This window comes from Arachis ipaensis, chromosome B7, assembly GCF_059453495.1.
Source record: "Arachis ipaensis isolate K30076 ecotype BB chromosome B7, ASM5945349v1, whole genome shotgun sequence".
Classification (NCBI taxonomy): Eukaryota; Viridiplantae; Streptophyta; class Magnoliopsida; order Fabales; family Fabaceae; genus Arachis; species Arachis ipaensis.
The window spans coordinates 94,024,268-94,038,772 of record NC_142442.1 but is presented as its reverse complement, the minus strand read 5'-3'; the positions used below and the strand labels follow the sequence as shown (position 1 = coordinate 94,038,772).

The window sequence follows — 14,505 nt, the reverse complement described above, 5'->3', positions numbered from 1 at the left end:
GGAAATCATCACTTCAACCAAGTAGTCCTAGTAAGAAAGAAGTGGTAAAATATGTACAAACTCTAACTATCATGCAATTTATCATGCAATGCAATAACCAACTAACAAATAAAATTAAAAATTAGTGTTGAAAAAAGGGAGTAGTTACTCACGGAAGTCAATCTCGACCTCCCCACACTTAAAGATTGCACTGTCCTTGGTGCATGCAAAGATGAGCAAGGTGGATTAGGGTGGGTTGCTACAACTGATGAGCTACTTCAAAGGATTGTGCGGAGGGACTTGTTGTTCGCCCCATTTAGAAGCTTTTCCTTTTCCTTCTTGGTGGCCATCCTGAAAGGGGAGAAAAAGACAGAAGATTAAGCCCAAAAAGCAAAGATATCAAAGCAAATAGAACATAGGTGGGGGCTAATGCCAAATAAGAGTTGGGTTCTCAACTACATGGTAGTTACAACATGTAAGTGAGAAAACAATATAAGCAAAGGGCATATCAACTAACACTTGATGCAAAAGTAAAATCAAAGGGTAAGTAAATGGCATAAAGAGAACACTCAAAAGCATCAAGTTCATACAAGAATTTACACAAGCAAGATTATTTATAAGCATGAGAGATTATGGTCCCATCCTAACTCAATGATAATGAAGCACACAAAGAAAAAGTTATTGAGTTAGAAGGGGCTAAAGCACTAATCTGTGTGCGGTACAAGAATTACAACAATACCAAACAAGTCACGAAGCAGCAAAATTATCCAAGAAATATTCAACAGTCGAGTGGAAAAATTCAACACCAATGTTAAAAAAACAACATATGAACAATAATAAAAACAAGATACAAAAACAAAGTTAAAATACAATGAATGAAAGTATGCAAATGTAATAAGCAATAGAAAATGAAAGAGAATAAAGATGAGAAGTTAAAGGAATGAAGAAGAAGAAAGGTAGAAATAAAGAAGAAGGAGAGAAGAAAGAAGAAAGAAATGGGAGAAGAGAAGCGACGCGTATGCGTCGACCATGCGCACGCGTGGAAAGCAGAAGGAGGAGGCGACGCGTACGCGTAAGTCACGCGTACGCATGAGAAGCAGAAAAGAGAAGGTGACGCGTACGCGTGGAGACTTTTCGTGCTCCTTGCATAACACTCGGACGGTTTCAGCACAACTCTCTGGTTTTTGTACCATGCAGCAGCAACATCAAAATTTGGGCGTCGACACGCACGCGTGGGTTACCCGTACGCGTGACACCCCCTTTTTTTACTAACAAGCTACCAAAGCAATGAAAAATATTATTAAACAAGTTAAACCACAACATAAACTAAATAAACCTAACTAAAAATGAAAATTCACTTATTACCAATATAAACAAAAGGGAAAATAGGAAGAATTTCCCATGGTGGGGTGTCTCTCACCTAGCACTTTTATTTAAAGTCCTTAAGTTGGACAATTGGGAAGCTCCTTGTCAAGGTGATTTATGTTTGTACTCATCCTTGAATTTTCAAGGATGCTTGCTCCTCAAACGGTTATCAGAATTTCCAACCGATGTCACCAAGCTTGGGTGACGCTCTTCGCAAGATATGAGCTCCCAAAGTTGGCATTCATATAGTGATCCGGGATCCCATATCTTATTTTCACACCCATCTTCAAATTGATCTGTGTAATTCCACTCGGGTGGTAAGCAAGATGGACTCTCAATGAGGTACCAAACTCTTCTTCTAGACCCATTCAAATAAGAACTCAACCAATCCTTACATATAGCTCTTGAAATCTCAACCTTGATGAGTTTTGATTTGCAATGCCAACCACTAAACTTCCTTCTCTTACACTTCATTCCTCCTAAGTTGGCCATCCATTTCAAGTATACCATACTCAAGTGGGACAATAAAGCAAGAGAAATAAGTTTTACCCACTCAAATGAAGGATTAGATGACAACCTAGGTAGAGAAGTCTCCAATGATCTTGACAAAGCATATTCAACTCCCGTCCAACCTTTCCGAAGGACTTTCACCTTTTGAAAAGATTCTTCACCTTCAAGCTTTTCCTCACCAAATTCATCCAACTATTCTCCGTCACTCAAATCATAAACCGGAGGTTGAGAAAAATCTACCTCAACGTTGCTTTCAATTTTATCGGGAGAAGGATCTTCAAACTTAAGGAGTTCACTTGCAGATGCAAATTCATCACTGAGAGGACTTGATTCATGATCATCATCATCAAGGGAACTTGCTTCTTGCTCTATTCCTTCCAATTCTTCATAGGGAACATGCCTTGGAGGTTGCGCACTATCCTCCTCAACATCAATTTCAAGCTTCTTGGAGGAATACTCTACAACTTTAGATTTCCATGGAGGTTCAGCATCTCCTAACTCTTCAACCACTTCCTCTTCAATAATTTTGGCTTTCTCCAAATGTTCCAATACAAAGTCACATTCCTCATTTTCCACCGGAGTTTCTAATCTCTCCCTCATGCTACGCTCTTCAATTGATTCTCCACATGTGGCCATGGGAGTGCTTTAAGTGTTTAAGCATTGGAAGCCTAGAGTATTTACTACCTCAGTCAAGGTAGCCATGAATTCTAATGCTGTCCTTTGCATCTCTCTTTGCCCTTGAAGAATAAGACCAAGGGTGTCACCCATTGGAGATTGGAGTAGATATGAGGGTTCATTTCTTGGGAGGAAGGGTTCATGATCGGAAGGTGGTTCATCTTGATAAGGATATGGAGATGGTATGTATTGAGGTGGTTCTTGGGAGTATGGGTATTGGAATTGTTGTAGTTTTAACTATGGCTCATATGGTAGTTGGTATAGTGGATAAGGATTAGAATCATATGATGGTGTTTGATGGTATGAGGCTTGTAAGTATGGTTAAGGGCTATGTTGTGGAGGAGGTTGGTGCACAAAATTGACTCCGTAATATTCGCACAGATAGACCGACAAGTGCATCGGGTCGTCCAAGTAATACCTTAAGTGAGTGAGCGTCGATCCCACAGGGATTGTTAGTTTGAGCAAGCAAGGGTTACCTTGTAGATCTTAGTCAGGCGGATAAAAAATTATGATAGTTGTTGTGAAAAATGCATAAAGTAGATAAATAAATAAAAATGTTACTAGATAGGTGTGAAATCAGTGATGAGAAAACGGTTGAGGCTTCGAAGATGCTTCTTCCTTCTGGATTTAATTTTCTCACCATCTACTCTAACTTCTGATTGATTCATTCCATGGCAGGCTGTAAATGATTAATGCTGGGTCAGCGGTCATTAATCTCCTCTACTTCAGATCAAACACTGGGTCAGTAGTCATCCAATCTGAATGGGGGTGAAGCTCTAGCAGTCCATTCCCTTGGTGATCCTACTCAAAATCTCATAGACAAGGTCGGATCTTCCAGATCAGAGAACGCTGCTCCTTTGATTCTAGCCTATACCACAAAAGCCCTAATCGGCGCGTACCTCGGCTGCACTGATGTCTCCAAGTTCCCAACAAAGTCATGGATTAGTCGTCTAAGAGATATACAATCAAGCTTATGGTTCAGTACTATCCCGTCAAGGACTCGCATGAACCCATGTGAAATACGGAGGACGGTCAAGTTACACTCACAATTCATTAGGATGAAGAACGAAGATACATCTTAGAATGGAATCAAGCATAGATTGAATTAGAATAGTGATATTATTAATCCATAAGAATCAGCAGAGCTCCTAACCTTAACCTAGGAGGTTAGTAGCTCATAGTGTACAATAATGTTTGAAAGTAAAAATGGGGGAAGAAGATCCTAAATAAGGGTGATCTCCTCCTATATATACTAATATGATAACTAAGATTATAAAAATAAGATAAATTAGTCTAGTAGTGCAAAAATCCGCTTTTTGGGCCCACTTGGTGAGTGTTTGGGATGAGCTTGAGTGAAGCCACGAGTTGGTACTCCCTCTGGGGCATTAGACGCCAGCTTTGGGCTCCTGAATGGGCATTGGATGTCAGTTGCTCCCTTTCGAGCGTTGGACACCAGGAATGGGGATGGTGGTTGGTGTTGAATGCCAGTTTGGGGCCTTCATTTCCAAAGCAAAGTATAAACTATTATAATATATCTGGAGAGCCCTGGATGTTAGCTTTCCATAGCCATTGAGAGCGTGCTATTTGGACTTTTGATGCTCTAGAAATGCTCTTTCGAGTGTATAGAGGTCAAAATCTGGCAGCAACTGTAGTCCTTTCTCTGTCTCTGAATCAGACTTTGCCAAAACTCCTCAATTTCAGCCAGAAAATACCTGAAATCATCATAAAACACAACAACTTAAAGTAGAATCCAAAAATATGAATTTTGCACTAAAACCTATGAAAATTTAATAAAACTCATACAAAACATAATAAAACTATATGAAAATGATGCCAAAAAGCATATAAAATATCCGCTCTTCAGAACACCACACTTAATCTGTTGCTTGTCCCCAAGCAACCAAAAACAAGATAGGATTAAAAAGAAGAGAAGACTAGAATAAATCTTAGAGTTTTCAATGAAGCTTAGTTTCAATTAGATGAGCGGGACTAGTAGCTATTCACTTCTGAATAGTTTTGGCATCTCACTTTCCTTTGAAGCTTAGAATAATTGACATATTTAGGAACTTAGAATCCAGATGATATTGTTGACTTTTTTAGTTCAGTTCTTTTTTATTCTTGAATACAACTTCTTTTGAGTCTTGGCTGTGACCTTAAGAGCTTTGTTTTCCCGTATTACCACTGGATTCATAAACACCACAGACACTTAACTAGGTGAACCCTTTAGGATTGTGATTCAGCTTTGCTAGAATCCCAAGCCAATGGTGTCCAGAGTTCTTAAGCACACTCTTTTGCTTTGGGTCAAGACTTTAACTGCTCAGTCTCAAGCTTTTCACTTGACACCTTCACACCAAGATTTTTTTTTTTAGGCCCTCCTAACCTTTGATGCTTAAACCCTTGGATCCTTGCTCTTGCCTTTTGGTTTAAAGATCTATTGGCTTTTTCTGTTTCTTTCTATATTTTTTTTTGCATATATATAATTTTTTCTTTTATTGCTTTTTGCTTTTTTTGCTGTTTTTTCTTGCTTCAAGAATCAATTTTTGGATTTTTCAGATCACCAATAATACTTCACTTTTATCATCATTCTTTCAAGAGCCAACATTCTTAACTCCAACATCAAATATGCTCTGTTCATTCATTCATTCAGAAAGTAAAAGCAATGCCACCACATCAAATAATTTAGCTATTCTTATTATATAACTCAAAATTCATGCATCTTTACTGCTTCTAAAAAAATCAACATTTTATTTAAGTTCAATGAGATGATAAGAGGAACATTTTATACCTAATTGGAAGAGGGAAATAAAAACTTAAATCTTACTAATTCTTATGCAATTCTTAAATTAGAAAATAGAAACTTAAATAAAAAATTAAATACTACTAGTGATCATATAAATCTAAACATAGGAAACAGCAATTAAAATAGGCACAGAAATAGGGGGGTGGAACCCAACCACCTTAATCATGGTTGGCGTTAGGCTCTTCAAGGGATAATTTTTGACGCTTCAGTTCTTCTAGTTTACACCCCTGCTTCTCTTGTTCCTTGACTAGTTTGCAAAGCATGCTAGTCTGATCTTTTTGCTCCTCTCTTAGTTGATCCAAGGCGGTTTGCAATTGTGCAACATATGCTTCCAGCTGGGTCCAATATTCAATTAGAGGGATCTCTTATGCTTGAAGAGGCTCAGGTGTCTTTCTTTTGGGATGATCATCCAGTAGTCTAGTGCTTTCTATCAGTTGCTTGGTGATTGGGCCATCTGCTGGGATCCATGAGTCTCTGTTAATCAGGACTCCATCCTCCTTGCACAAGCGAAAGATAAGGTTTGGATAGGCCAACTTGGCTTGAGTTGACATCCTGTTTGCAACCCTGTAGAGCTCAAACGGGATTAATTGGTGGACTTCCACCTCATTCCCCATCATGATGCAGTGAATCATCACAGCCCTTCTAATAGTGACTTCAAAGTGGTTGCTGGTTGGGAGTATGGAATGCCTAATAAAATCCAACCAACCCCTAGCAACTGGTTTGAGATTCAATCTTCTCAGTTGGTTAGTGTTCATACCCTGGACCGAGCTATATGGTCCAGGCCGGACAAGGATGGAAGGACCGACCTCTTCTGTAAAGAGGTCAGACTATCACCGCAGAGGCCCTAGAAGGCACAAAACAAAAAGGCCACGGTCTGCTAGAATATAGTTGGCCCAAAGATAGGATCTCACCCACAAAAGATAAGATAAGATAACAAACTTATCTCAAAGCAAGATTGCCAAACACTACTATAAATACACTGGAGCACCCAGGTATAACTCAAACTCTAATTCTACAAAGAACCTGCCTAAAGCCCGTACTAAGTTAAGCATCGAAGTCTCTTGTAGGTACCACCCCCATCCGGTGGACGTGGAACAACTGCTCCTCCCTCTGAAACATATTGGGCACGGCAGACTCGACCATACCAGAAGATCTCGCTTGAGATCGACCTCTCTGTTTTAGGTAATCTTCGGAATATTGGCGCTGTTACCGGAGACCTGGAAGTCATCCCATCATCAGGACAAAAAGCCTACCAACGACCATAACTCCGGATTAGAAGAATGAACACTAGCCAACAACACGGATGGTACACCAACCTCCCCAGAGGACGCACACCAGTCCAAGGGAGGCAAACAACCTTAGAACACAGAAATCTTAGACGCCATCTGTGAATAGCAGGATCACCTTAAACAGCTCTAACAGGAAGCCGAACATCAGCGAGAAGCCGAGTGAAATCTCTGGAGAGAAACAAGACGGCGTCGGGAGCTGGAAGACAAGCTCCTAAAGCTCGAAGCCAACCTAAAAACAAAAGCCGCTCAATCCAACCACGAGGATAGCCCCCATAAGTATCAAGATCCGTTCACTAAGGAAATCATGAAAGCTAAAGTCCCAAAAGACTTCAAAGCTCCCGACATGACCCGATGGTACGTCTGTTCCAAGCCACCACTTCAGCAACTTTAGAAGTTGGATGTACCTCACAGATGCCTCAGACGCTACCCGTTGCAAGGCCTTCCCGACCATCCTGACCAAAACGGCAATAAAGTAGTTCGACAGCTTGCCTCCGAGATCAATCACAAGCTTCGACGATCTCGCCAAAAAATTATTAGATAGATTCTCCATACAAAAGGACAAAGCCAAACATGCTCCAAGCCTGCTAGGAATCAAACAGGGAGATCGAGAAAGCCTTCACAGCTACATGGAAAGATTCAATAAAGCATACCTTGCCATACAGAATCTCCCCACAGAAGCAGCATTTATGGGAGTCATCAAGGTCTGCGGGAAGGACCCTTTAGCTACTCCATCTCCAAGAAACATCCGAAATTGTTGAACGAGGTACAAGAAACTCCTGATTAGGTGAAACCTCCAAAACCGGATTCTCCTACCCACCTTGGAATAAGGATAAGGAATCCAGGAAAAAAGAAGACCAACCCATAGAGAAGCCCAGGAAATACCACAACTACACCCCTTTTCGGGTATCCCTTGTAGATGTCTACCGAAAAATATGCAACACAGAAAAAATCCCGCTACCCCGCCCAATAAAGCACAAAAGGGGAGGAAGTTAAATCGAATACTAAAAATACCATAGAATCTATGGGCACCCCATTAATGAGTGCTACGACTTGAAGAACATCATAGAAAAACTGGCCTGAGAAGGAAGGCTAGACCGGTTCTTGGCCAACAAAACGGACGACCTAAAAAAGAGAAGAAGGGATGACGAGGAGGGATGAGCTGAATGACCTCCTCACACCCCAGAAAGGCACGTTCACATGATCAACGAAGGATTTTCAGGAGGAGGAGTCTCCAAATCATCCCGGAAAAGACACCTTAAAGAAGTATACCATCTCGGGGAAGAAGATAGATCACCCGACCTCCCCACTATTGCCTTCACCAAAGAGGACGCCGCGGGCATCATCCCCGGGCACGATGACCCCGTGGTTATCACCATCATACTGGCTAACGCCAACCTCCACCGAACACTGGTCGATCAGGGAAGCTTTGCGGATATCTTATTTAAATCAGCCTTCGACAAGCTCGGTCTGCAAGAAAAAGAACTCAGAGCATATCCCAATAGCCTGTTCGGGCTCGGAGACGCCCTAATCCAGCCCCTCGGATACATTCCACTACACACATCTTTCGAAAAGGGACCTCGGTCCAGAACACTGAGTATAGACTACATTGTAGTTAACGTGTGCTCCGCATACAACGCCCTTATAGGCTGGACGACCTTAAATCAGCTCGCCGTAGTGGTCTCCACCCCCTACCTATGCATGAAGTTCCCAACCTCAGAAGGCATTGCCACCATCAAAGGAGACCAAAAGCTCACGCGACGTTGCTATAATGAAAGCCTAAACTTAAAGGGCGACCCCAGGGGAAAAGAGTCAAATACCATTGAACTCAGAGGAGCCCGGGCTCTAGAAGAATTTCGCCGGCAACCAGAAGGCAAAACAGAGGAGGTCCAAATCGGGGACTCTCAAGATAAAACAACAAGCATATGTGCAAACCTAAAATAAGATATGCCCGGTATAGATCCCGGCTTAATGTGCCACAAGCTGTTGGTATACCCTGGATCCCGACCAGTGCAACAAAGTCACAGAAAGCTCGCTTCGGAAAGGTCACAAGTCATGGAGGAACAAGTACAGGCCTTATTAGAGGCAGGGTTCATAAGGGAAGTCAAATACCCACTATTGCTAGCCAATGTTGTACTGGTCAAAAAGCCAAATGAAAAGTGGTGGATGTGTGTCGACTACACGGACCTCAACAAAGCTTGCCAAAAGTCCCCTACCCCCTCCCGAGTATCGACACACTAGTTGACACTTTATCAGGATACAAGTACCTTTCCTTCAGGGACGCCTACTAATGCATCAACCCGACCAAGAGAAAACTTTGTTCCTAACCCCGAAGGTAAACTACTGTTATGTCGTCATGCCATTCGTTCCTAACCCCCTCCTGAGTATCGACACACTAGTCGACACTTCGTCAGGATACAAGTACCTTTCCTTTAGGGATGCCTACTGATGCATCAACCCGACCAAGAGAAAATCTCGTTCCTAACCTCGAAGGTAAACTACTGTTATGTCGTCATGCCATTCGAACTTAGGAACGCAGGGGCTACATATCAGAGGTTGATGAATAAAGTCTTCGCCGACCACATCAGAAAGCTGATGGAAGTCTATGTAGATGACATGCTGGTGAAAACACAAAAGGAAGAAACGCTGCTACCCGACCTCGTTAAAGTATTCAGCACCATAAGAAACCATGGGATGAGACTAAATCCCACATAGTGCACCTTCGCAGTAGAGGCTGGCAAATTCCAAGGGTTTATGCTTACCCAGAGAGGTATTGAGGCAAACCCAGACAAATGCTAAGCTATACTCAACATGAAAAGCCTGACCTGTGTTAAGGAGGTACAATAGCTAAATGAAAGTTTAGCAGCCCTATCCAGGTTCCTAGCCGGATCGGCCATAAGATCTCTCCCTTTTTACGCCACCCTAAGGAAAGGAAAGAGGTTCAAATGGACCCCAGAATGTGAACAAGCTTTCCATGACTTCAAAACATTCCTGGGTTAACCGCCAATCCTAACCCGACGTCAACAAGGAGAAGAACTGGTCCTATACCTCACCACGAGAAGTCGGGCGATGGCCTCAGCCCTAGTCAGAGAGGACGAGAACAGACATCAACCCATCTACTTCATTAGTAAGGCTTTACAAGGGGCTGAACTAAACTATCAAAAGATAGAAAATTTCGCCTACACCCTTATACTTACTTCCTGATGGCTTTGACCATACTTCCAAGCTCACACCATCAGAGTACGAACCAACCAACCCACGAAAGGGATCCTTCAGAAAACCGACTTGGCCGGAAGAATCCTACAATGGGCAATAGAATTATTCGAGTTCGACCTCAAGTATGAAGCTCGGACAGCCATCTAATCCCAACACCTGGCCGACTTCGTCACAGAGTACACCTACGCACCAGGGACCCCCATCGAGTGGAACCTCTATGTCGACGACTCATCAAACAAAGCCGGGAGTGGAGCCGGCATCATCCTAGAAAGCGACCAAGGGACAAAACTCGAACTCTCCTTAAGATTCGAGTTTCCCGCCTCAAATAATCAAGCCAAGTATGAAGCCTTACTGGCTGGTTTGAAGCTGGCTAGGGAAGTCAGATCACAAAAGCTTACCATCTTCAGCGATTCACAAGTAGTTCGTCGCAGATAGAGGGAAGTGATAAACCACTATTTAAGGGTTTATCTTGTCCATAATTTAGTGGATTTTATCCACTAAACTCACACTTATTCATATAATTCACATGTTTTACATTTTCCTTCCTAATTCTGTGCTTTGATTGAAAAGATGCTTCTTTGGCCTTAACATTACTAATTATTAATCCTCTCTTATTACCATTCGATGCCTTGATATGTGTGTTAAGTGATTTCAGGGTTTATAGGGCAGGAATGGCTTAGAGGATGGAAAGGAAGCATACAAAAGTGGAAGGAATACAAGAAATTGAAGGAATCGCTAAGCTGTCAAGCCTGACCTCTTCGTACTAAATCGATCATAACTTGAGCTACAGTCGTCCAAATTAGGTGGTACCAGTTGCGTTGGAAAGCTAATATCCAGGGATTCAAAATGATATACAAATGATGTATGCATACGCGTGACATGCACCCAGTTCCAAACCCGAAAAACACAGATTAGAGGCTGTAGAGTGGAGAAATTATTTATTCATTCACACAACTTTCATTGACATAATTTTAGGTTTTAGATGTAGTTTTCTAGAGAGAGAGAGAGGCTCTCTCCTCTCTCTAGGTTTTAGGATTCTTAGGTTTAGCTATTTTCAATTTCAGGTTTCTATCTTAGTTTAATTTAGTTTCTCTTCTACTCTTATTTGTTCTAGCATTCTAGTTTATTTATTTACCTTATTGATTACTTTGTGTTGCTACTTTAGTTTATGAATTCTCATGTTAGATTTGATTTTCTATTTAATGTAATTTGAGGTATTTCATATTTATGATTGCTTTCTTCAAATTATGTTATTGATGCTTTCAATTGGTTGTTTGGATTTTATTATCTCTTATTGGTTTTCTATGCTTTTATGTTATGCCTTCCAGGTGTTTGATAGAATGCTTGATTGGATTTTAGTGTAGATTCTTCTCCTCTTGGCTTTGGTTGAGTAATTGGAGACTCTTGAGTTATCAAACTCCTTTGTTGATTGATAATTAAAAGTTGCTAGTTAATTTGGATCCCTCTAAAGCTAGTCTTTCCTTAGGAGTTGACTAGGACTGGAGGAATCAAATTGATTCATCCACTTTACTTTCCTTCATAGTTAGAGGTTAACTAAGTGGGAGCAATGGACAATTGATGTCACAATTGATAAGGATAGCTAGGTTAGGACTTCTAATTCTCATACTTTGCCAAGAGCTTTTCTAGTTATCAATTTACTTTCTTGCAACTTACTTTCCTTGTTCCTTATTTCAAAAACCCAAAAAGATACAATCTCATAACCAATTATAAGTAACATACCTCCCTGCAATTTTTTGAGAGACGACCCGAGGTTTGAATACTTCGATTTAATTTTATTGGGTTTGCTTTAGTGACAACCAAATTTTTGTATGAAAGGATTCTTTGTTGGTTTAGAAACTATACTAGCAACGAGAATTTATTGTAAATTCTAAACCGTCAAAGATCCGTTCATCAAAATGGCGCCATTGCCGGGGAATTACAAACGTGTGCCTTATTATTGGTTATTGTGAATATTGTGAATAATTTTTCTTTTTTTTTTCTTTGTTAGTTGTTTCTAGTTTTAGGAGTTTATTCTCATTATTTTCTTATTAGTTTTTGTTTTTACTTTCTTTTGTTACTATGAATTCTCACCCCTTTAGCTATGAGTTTGGTTCAAATTATGTTGTAGGGAATGGAAGCTATAATAGGAACATGCATCAAGGTTGGGACAATCAAAGATGGGAGGAGCCACAAGGATTTGATCAACCCTTTCGGCAACATCCTCCTTCAATATGCCATGAGCAACAACCATTCTACGATGCATCCCAAGACCATGGTTATGGTGGACCTTTTCATGACAACCAACCCCCACCAACATACTATGAGCAAGAGCCATTCCGAGGTGTGCATCAATTCAATGGATATGGTGGACCTCCTTGTAGTTACCAACAAGCTCCACCATATCAATCTAATAGATGTGGTAGTCCTTATTGTACTTCTCAACAACCACCACCATATGCTTATGAACCACCTCCTCAATGTAGCTTTGAACCACCATACTCACAAGCCCCCTACTACCAAACACCACCTCCATATACACCATGTCCATATCCATCAACCTAAGAGCCATATGATCCTAATCATGTAATCCGAGTGGAACAAGAATCAAAGGATCGTCTCAAGGAAACAATGGATCGATTTCATGCAACCATTTATTAATTGGAGCGAGTGGTATGCCGAAGAGCACACGAAGCTCTAATGGCTAAAGAATCTCAACTTGAGAACAAGGAACTGAAGTGTGTTTTGCAACAAGTAGAAAAGATGGAGAGTGATGAACCACCACATCCTTAATATGATGAACCACTCTCTTATCATGAACCTTTCCTCTCAAGTAATGAGCCCTCATATCCATCTCAATCTTCAATGCATGACACTCTTGGTGTTCTTCTTCAAGGGCAAAGAGAGATGAAAAGGGAAGTACTAGAATTCACGGCTGCCTTGACTGAGGTAGTAAATCGATTAGCTTCCCAATATTTGGACACTCAAAGTACTCAATGGCTACATGTGGAAAATCAATAGAAGAGCTTAGCATGAAGGAGACACTAGAAACTCCGGTGGACAATGAAGAACATGACTTTGTATTGGAACAAGTGGAGGAAGCCATAATAGTAGAAGAGGAAGAAGTGGTTGAAGACTTAGGAGATGCTGAACTTCCATGGGAATCTAGAGTTGTAGAGTATTCCTCCAAGAAGATTGAAATTGATGTCAAGAAGGCTAGTGCACAACCTCCATGGCATATTCCCTATGAAGACTTGGATGGGATAGATCAAGAAGCAAGTTCCCTTGGTGATGAGGATCAAGAATCATATCCTCCTAGTGATGAATCTACATCGACAAATGAACTCCACGAATATGAAGACCCTTCCCTGATTGAGTCTGAGAATGATGTGGAAGCAGAAGTCCTTTAAAAAGGGTGGACGGGAGTTGAGTATGGTTTGTCAAGAACGTTGGAGACTTCTCTACCTATGTGGTCATCTGTTCCTTCATTTGAGTGGGTAAGACTTATCTCTATTCGCTTTACTGTCCCACCTAAATATGGTATTCTTGAAACAGATGACCAACTTAGGAAGCTTTGTGGCATTAAGCATAAGAGAAGAATGTTTAGTGGTTGTAGTTGCAAATCAAGGCTCATCAAGGTTGATACTTCAAGAACTAGATGCAAGGGTGGAACTAGTGAACATTTGGTTGGATCTAAGAGAAGAGTTTGGTATTGCATTGAGAATTCGGACTGCTTGCCACCCGGTTGGGACAATGGTGATCCACTTCAAGACGGGTGTAGAAACTAGATTTGGGATCTAGGCATACAAGAGGATCAACTTTGGGAGCTCAAAGCTTGTGGAGAATTCCAGTTCTGCATATTTACTTTTATTTTGCATTAAAAAAAGAGGAATCAATGCGTAAGCGTCTACGACGCACACGCGTCGTGTGTGACTCCGCAACAAAGAGAAAACGAATAGAGAGTTGGGATGGAGACACGCGGAAGGGTGCCTGGAGCACGAACCACCCCACGCGTACGCGTCCCCTGCAGAAATTTCAACCCACGCGTAAGTGATGGAGAGGATCACGATGGTAGTATAGTCAAAACCAACAAATAATCCTCAAAATCAAATTTTAATATTTCTAATTCAAATTAACCGAAAGTAATGAAACCTCGGGTCGTTCTCCCTAGGATGCAATTGCAAGTGTTACGCTTTTGGTTTTTAAGGGGGAAAAAAGGGGTTTTGTGTAATCAAAGGACTAAAGATTAAAAGAACTAAGCAATGAAAGAACTAAGCAATGACCAAAAATTGGAATTAATGCAAGTAAAAGGAAACAAGGTCAAAACTAGTAAAAATGCTATAAATGAAACAAAGAGCCTTGACTTGGGAATGAGCATCCAAGGAATCCTATCATCGCCAGAACCACAACTATGGTAATTATGATGAGTCGATCTTGCCTAGTCAACCCCAACCATTGACGGGTAAGTCAAGCAAGCATAATTGACCTTAATCCATAAGTCCTAGCCAACTTGCCAAACTAGTTGATAAAAGGCTAGCGTTAATGGAAACAAGAGTCAACTAACTACCCAAGAATTACCACTAAATGTCGGACATTATGACTCTAGTATCCTAGGAACTCAAACCACAAGCCAAGGTGGGAAAATCTACTGAAACTCTGATGTTGGCATTTTCACAA

At 41.1% G+C, this 14,505-nt stretch overlaps 1 pseudogene; it reads left to right on the top strand.

Annotated features, from left to right (window-relative positions):
• Positions 1-12,459: 12,459 nt before the first annotated feature.
• LOC148553401 (uncharacterized) lies at positions 12,460-13,238 on the top strand (annotated as a pseudogene).
• Positions 13,239-14,505: the final 1,267 nt, after the last annotated feature.